The sequence below is a fragment of the Marmota marmota genome, unplaced genomic scaffold (genome assembly GCF_001458135.2).
Source record: "Marmota marmota marmota unplaced genomic scaffold, marMar, whole genome shotgun sequence".
In the NCBI taxonomy this organism is placed as follows: domain Eukaryota; kingdom Metazoa; phylum Chordata; class Mammalia; order Rodentia; family Sciuridae; genus Marmota; species Marmota marmota.
The window spans coordinates 22,802,238-22,809,578 of NW_025999842.1; the positions used below are offsets into that span (position 1 = coordinate 22,802,238).

Below are 7,341 nucleotides of genomic sequence, written 5' to 3' on the forward strand. Positions count from 1 at the left end.
ACCTTATCTCAAAAACAAAATTAAAATAAAATATAAAAACTGGGTTGTGACTTAGTGGTTATTTAGCACCCTAGGTTCAATTCCTGTTATCAAAGAAAGAAAGAATGTTCTTGATTTCTCTGTGTTAATTTTATTCTCCTCTTTTTGTGAACTGTTTTAAGTCAAATATCTTATTGAGGCACACAGGGCTTGTCTGGGACTGCAGCTCCAATCTGGCTGTGAAACCTCAATATGTTTTCTATGCATGTAGATGCCCAGCTGTGGGGTATCTCCCAATGATAGCTGTGTGTTGGTCTACACCAACAACTTGACTGCACAAGGAGGATGTTAGCAGCAAGATTAAAGAACAATTTGTTCTGGATGAACTTTCTAACCTGGAGAAGAAAAGGAAAGCAAATAGGCAACAACAGAACAGCAAGATATTCTTTTTTGTAGACAGAACAGAAATGCTTTCTGAAAGCAAAAATATCTTTGATGAACTGAAAAAAGAAAACCAAGACAGAAAATTCAGAGAAAACCAAAATCATGAAATTGTCACCTTCATTTCATAACAATGTGTGGCATCTGTTGGTCTGTAAGCTTTTCTGTTGAATATTTTAGTAAAGTTTTGCAAGAATATTTACTGCACAGTCTTAAGCCACAGGGACCCAATAGTGGTGAACAGGTGTTAAAGTCTGATGTTAACGACCAGTGTTTATTTTCTGGGCATGCCCTTCACTTAAGAGGTGTTTTGACTGCCCAGACTGTGCAAGATGAAAGAGGTACTATGTTTCTATGGAACAGAGAAGTCTTTAGTAGAATAAAGTTTGGAACCAAAGATTATGTTTTATTATCTTTTTTCTTGTGTGAATGAGTCTGACATTGTATCTCTCTTCTTAGAAGTCCAAGGTTCTTGGTTTTTCATATATTATCAAGCATCTACTCATTACTTATGGCTTGGTAGGGATTTTTTTGTCACTGTAACTTGGCATACTATTTTCGTAAAATGAGTTTGAACACTCTTTTATACAATTTTCATGGGAATTCATATACATATATCCAAGTATGTATATAAATTTATTTATATTTCTATGTTAATTACATTATTATATTAAATATATATTTATGAATTAAATATTTAGATATTAAATTTATATAAATAGGTGTATATTTGTCATATTGAGAATTGAGCCCAAGGATGCTATACCACAGAGATCCATCCCCCAGCACTTTTTATTTTGAAACCATGTTTTACTAAGTTGTCAAGCCTGGCCTTCAATTTGTGATCCTCCTACCTCAGCCTCCTGAATCACTGGGATTATAGTTGTCTGCCACCATATCCTGCTTCTTTTTTGCGGGGAGGGGGGTACCAGGGATTGAACTCAAGGGCACTCAACAACTGAGCCACATCCCTAACCCTATTTTGTATTTTATTAGAGACTGGGTCTCACTGAGTTGCTTAGTGCCTCTGTAAATTGCTGAGGCTGGGTTTGAACTCACGATCCTCTTGTCTCTGCCTTCCAAGCTGAGGGGATTATGGGCATGCACCACTGCACCTGGCCATACCTTGCTTCATTAGGATTTTAAATCAATATTAAATATCATTTTAATTTTTAAAATTTTTTGATTAACATAAAATAATTGCATATGTTTATGGGTATGGTGTGATATTTCATGTAAACATTATATACTGATCAAATCACAATAATTAGCATTTCCATTTCCTTATCGTTTCTTTATATTTGGAGACATCTAGTTCCGCTTTTCCAGTGTTTCATAAAACATCAAACTATTTTATGTTTATTTTTGGTGATTAAAGAAGCGATTTGTGAACTCTGATATTTTTACATGTGTTTATTTGCCTCTTTTCTTGCAGATTCTAAACTTCCCAATTTGTCTCCCATTTGCATCATCACTAAAAATCAAACACAGTTCCCTCATTTTCTGCTATATTTTCCTTCTTTAGTAATGATGCCTCTCCAAACTTGCCACCAAGAACTGTAGGTCTTTTCCTTCCCCACATTCAGTCCTCTGAGATACCACATTTCTTTTTCAGTAAATTCACACTCAGGTGCAGTTTTCTCTCCGTTGGTGACCACAGGTCAGTCTTCTGCCTGTTGTTCTCTTTTCCCTTTGAAAGTTTCCCTGGTGCTGCTCTCAAAGAAGTACAGGAAAATAGCTGCACTGATATTTGATTTATTTTTTTTTATTGAAGTATTTTGATGATAGTTTTCCTACCTTCCAGATGTGCTGTGAAGGATTTTGTCATATGGAAAACAAGCATGGTTTCTGAGAAAATGCAGAGAGATGCAGTTATTGGTGGGCATAATATTCAGTGGCCACTAGCATTAATTTCTTGGATATTTTTGTGTATGTAATTATTTTATTTTGAAGTTGAACAATTTGCAAAAGCACTCTACAGGGAGGACTGGGGCTATAGTTCAGTGGTATACAGGGCTTGTCCATCCTCAGTCCTGGTTCAATATCTACAACTGTAAAAACAAACAGACTAAATACATATTGATTTAAGCCAGATGTTGTAGCTCACACATATAATTCCAACTATTGAGGAGGCTAAGACAGGAAGACTGTTAGTTCAATACTGGCGTGGGCAACTTAGCTTGACTTTGCCTCAAAACAAAAAATAAAAAGAAGTGGGGTGCTAGCTCAGTAGTAGAATGCTCCTAGCTTCAATTCCTAGTGCCATTAAAAAAAAGGATTTTTCTTTTTTTTCCTCTCTCTCTGTCTATATATGCATAGAAAATAAATATAATATAAAATTGCACATATATGTTTATAATTTATTTAGAATAATTCCTAATAATAAATTAATGTGTGGCACAAAACAAAACTTGTAAAGTGTATTGTGGAAATCACATTTATAATGTAAGTTTCTTATATGTTTATTTCATTTTTATGAATAGAATATCCAAAGCAGAACTTATTCAAAGAGCAGTAAAAGATAGAATTTTTTTTTTATTTTTCCTATTGCACTCTCAGCTAACATTCTATCATGAACAGTGACTTATTACTATGTAACCTACACCAGTCCCAAAACATAGACTCTGAGAGTACTTTTTGTAATTCTCAAGGGTGAACATTGCTGGTGTGATGTGACATTTAATCAAAGGGCAGAAAATTAAATTACTAGAATGTCATTTTGAGTTGTTTCTTAGATAAAAAAATTTCCCAAACCACACTTATCCAGGTTGCTTCTGGGACGTCCCCATATGTGCACTAAAGGGGTATATATGGAGAAAACATGTTCTCTGAAGTCAGCCCTCGCTCTTCAAACTTTTTTTGCTTTGTTAAGATGACTACTTCATTGATTATAGAAGATAAATTCATTAAGACTTGCCTATTTATGCATTTTATTTCTCATTTGAATAATTCTGCCACATCTACCTACTTATATATACCACCCAAATGCTAAGAACATGACAACTCTATTCCTGAACTTCATCTATGGATAAATGTATAAATAACCATCTAACCTTTAAATTTCAGGATAATCACTCAGCAAGCCAAAGGCATAGATGTCACCAGTTTTAATGCACACACTGATTTTCTCTTGGATTTTATCACTTACAACCATTAAGAATTGAAAGGATAATTTATCTTGAAGGTTGAAGCATGTGTCTTTTAACTAAGTGTTATCTAGGGACAAAAATGGGAACCATAAACAGATGGATTAGTTCTCTGTGCACTAAATCTAAAGGGTACTGAACTCCATGATATATTCTTTTTTGTTTTTGTTCCTAGCTCAAGGTCACAAGTGGAAAATAGTAATTCCCTTCTGAAATCCTCATACCCTAGGAAAGGTAATGCTCATATGACCTACAATATCTTTATATTAACTGTTTTATTTTCTAAAACTGTTCATAAAATCATATTAATTATATTTATATTAGTTTTTGTGCTAATGTATTTTACATTATATATTTTGAAAGAGTTACTTTATCTGAATAATATCCAATAGTGTCAGCAAATATATAAGTGGTAGGCAGAATAGAGTAGAAAGAAATAATATTTACTGAGAACATATATTGAGTTATTTACTTTAAATAAGCTAGCTCATTTAATACCAACATCACCTCTATGATTTAGATTATTTATATTAATTTTATGGGTGAGAAAATTGAGGCTATATTCTCTATATATCTTTAGAGAAGTCATAGTCCTTCTGTTAAGTGCTATAAACAAGATTAAACATCAAGTTTATGTGACATTTCTAAACTTGATAACTAGCAGAATATTAATGGAGATAGAAGATTCCATATGAAAATATAAGTAGTTTTAGAAATATACTTAGTGTGCAAAGTGAAATGTTATGGGTGTGGTATCAGCAAACAGATAGATACATTGATCAATGGGAAAGGATTATCAAATGCAGAAATAAACCCACATATTTATGACTAAAGGATTATTCACAAAGAGTTAAAGGAATTTTGGTGGCTAAAGAATATCTTTAGTCCAACTGATGCTGGAAAAAGTGGATGTCAATTAACTAAAAATGAAATTCACCTTACTCCAATGTAAGCCAAAAGTTTTCATAAGTTTAAATATAAAGTTAAAGAAAACATTGGAAAATAAAATGGTGGAAAAATCTATGTGGCTTGACATTAAAGTTCTTAAATATTAAAGAAGCTAAACAATGGGAAAGAATGTTTGAAAATTGCACATTTGACACAACACTTGCATCTAAAATATATAAAGAACTCTCAATACTCCACAGAAAAGAAAAACACCTCATATTTTTTTTAAGAAAGGGGGAGAAAAGACTTGAACAAGTACTTTATCAAGAAGATACATGATAATTTAAGGAATATAACAAGATGAGAACAGTATTAGTAAATAAGGAACTGAAATAATTTTCAAGAGAAACTAACACATTGTGGAATAGATAAAATTAAAATGTATCACTGAAAATTTGAAGTGATAGCAAAGATAGAGTATAACTAGAACTCTTATGCATTGACAATTTTTATGGGACATGGTACAAATACTTTCTTTTTGTATCTAGTATGTCTCTTAATTGGAGAAATGACTTAAGGTTATTATAAATAGGTAAGAACTTATGCTTTTCATCTTGTCAAATTTCTTCTTTGTTTTGAAGATCACTGTTTGTATTCTTTTGTTGCTCATTTTTGTAGTTTTTGTAGTTTATTGTATTGCTAAGTTTTTATTCTATTCTACTTATTTGTGTGTGTATATTTATCTATGGATTTTATACTTTCACATGATTTTATGTGCTTCTTGAATATAGAATTTCCCTTAAGTCTCTCATAATGATAATCTGGTAGTGATGATTTCTCTCCGTTTCTGCTTGTCTTGAAAACTCTTAATTTCTCTTTTGTTTCTGAAGCATAGTGTGGTGGGTATAGTATTCTTTGTGCACAGTTATTTTATTTTTTTCAGAAACAGAATATGTCATTTTATTTTCCTGTAGGGCTGTAAAGTTGGTGTTAAGAAACCTTGTCTTAAGTTAAATGTGACTTGTTGTTTCTTTCTTTCTTTCTTTCTTTCTTTCTTTCTGACTAGAAAATTTCAAAAGATTTGTCTTCAACTTCAAATTTTTTTTTAATTTCATCTAGTTTCTTGTTGTTGGTTTTAATTGTACTTTTACTTTTAATTGTACTTTTACTGAGTTTTTCATTTCCAAGACATTAGTTTGGTTCTTTTTAAAGATCTGTATCAGTTGCTAAATTTTTCATTCAAATCATACATTGTTTCCCTCATTTCATTCAACTGCCATTGAGCATTTTCTTGAGTATTACTGAGCTTCTTTATAATCATTGTTTTGAGTTATTTATATTAGGAAATTAATGCGTATTGTCTTATTTGGGATCTGTTGCCAGAGAGTTATTGATTTTTTTTTTCCTGAGGCATGGTGTACCTTGCATTTTTTCATACTCTTGTGCCCCGTGTTGAGATTTGGACCTTTGGATCAGTCATTTCTAGCACTTTTATGAAGTAGTAAGTGGCTTTTAACTGAAGATATATCATGAGGTGTTGGATTAGTATGCAAGATTGATTTTGACTACAATTGGGCACCATTGCATAGTCTCCCTATAACTTCTTTTGAGTACAATTAATGACTATGGGAACAGTGCATGCCACTGCAAAATCGCAGAGATTACTTCCTCTGGTGGCTGCAAGTGGGTAAGGACACTCTAGTGGCACAGGCATATATGGTACATATAGCAGTGGGTTTGGGTGCCCACTGTATGTCCACTCTAACAATTGAAGTAATGGTATCAATCAGGACATTTCCTTAGGCACTGCTAAGCCAAATTCTATTGCTGGAAAGGGCCTGTAGCCTAAGTAAGGGGTCTGAAGCACTTTACTTCCAATCAGGCATATCCCCTTAAATTGCATGAAAAAAAAGTTGGTGAGGAGACCACAGTACACCTGTGTCTCTCATACCCAGAGCCAACAGAAGCATATGCCCAGATATGTCACAGGATTGATGTTTCAATAGAAACTGGATGGGAATCTGCCTTCATTCCTGGCACAAGTGTACTCACACATCAGGACATATTCATATTCCCAGAGGATAAGTGTCCTGGTCTATTTTGAGAGTGGCACTCCCAATTCTTCTTTGTGCTGAAACACCTCCTATAATACAGGCTTAGGTGTAGATATTATAGTTTCTCTGCTGGGCCAGTTTGGGTCTGTGTAGCTGCAATTCCCCACATCAGCATAGTTGGATGTCTTTGGATTCCAGAGATGGGGATATGCAGAACACCTGGAGGATCATGAATTTGATCAATAACTTCCCTATTAAGATGCACTTAACCATAGAACCATGGGCACTAGGGGTAGTGAAGAGAAGATGAGAATTTCTTTTCCAAGGCAAAACTACTGTGCAGACTCTGTGTTGCTCCTCTAACTGGGATGCAAGACTATAATGATTGAAACTTTCCTGTAGCTAGGATTTCATGTTTATACTGATAAGAGTTTTCTTGGATTCTCGTTATTACCCTTTCCCTTGCAAAATTATGTGGTACTTTGTTTCAATTTCTATGGTGCAGTTCCACATCTTTGAGTTTTAAACATTTCCAGGCTCTCACTTGTTGGGTTCTAGCATTCCCTTACCTCAAAATGCAGCACCCCACATGTTACTTTGTTTCCTTTTTGTGCAGGGAGAGGTGAATGCTGAACACCTATATTGGCCATATTGTAAGAGTACTGCAACTACTCTGAAAAGTTTTCCAGTCTTTTAAAAAAGTGCATTCTTGCCACATTGCCTAGTACACATTTATATTTAAGAAACCAAAATATAATTTTAAGTAAATAACTATACACACGTATTTGCATCATTCATAATCCCAAAACAATAGAAATAACCCAAGTATTATT

The 7,341-nt window shown here is 33.6% G+C and overlaps 1 pseudogene; it reads left to right on the forward strand.

Annotated features, from left to right (window-relative positions):
• The first annotated feature begins 250 nt into the window (after nucleotides 1–250).
• On the forward strand, nucleotides 251–483 carry LOC125618031 (annotated as a pseudogene).
• The last annotated feature ends 6,858 nt before the right edge of the window (nucleotides 484–7,341 follow it).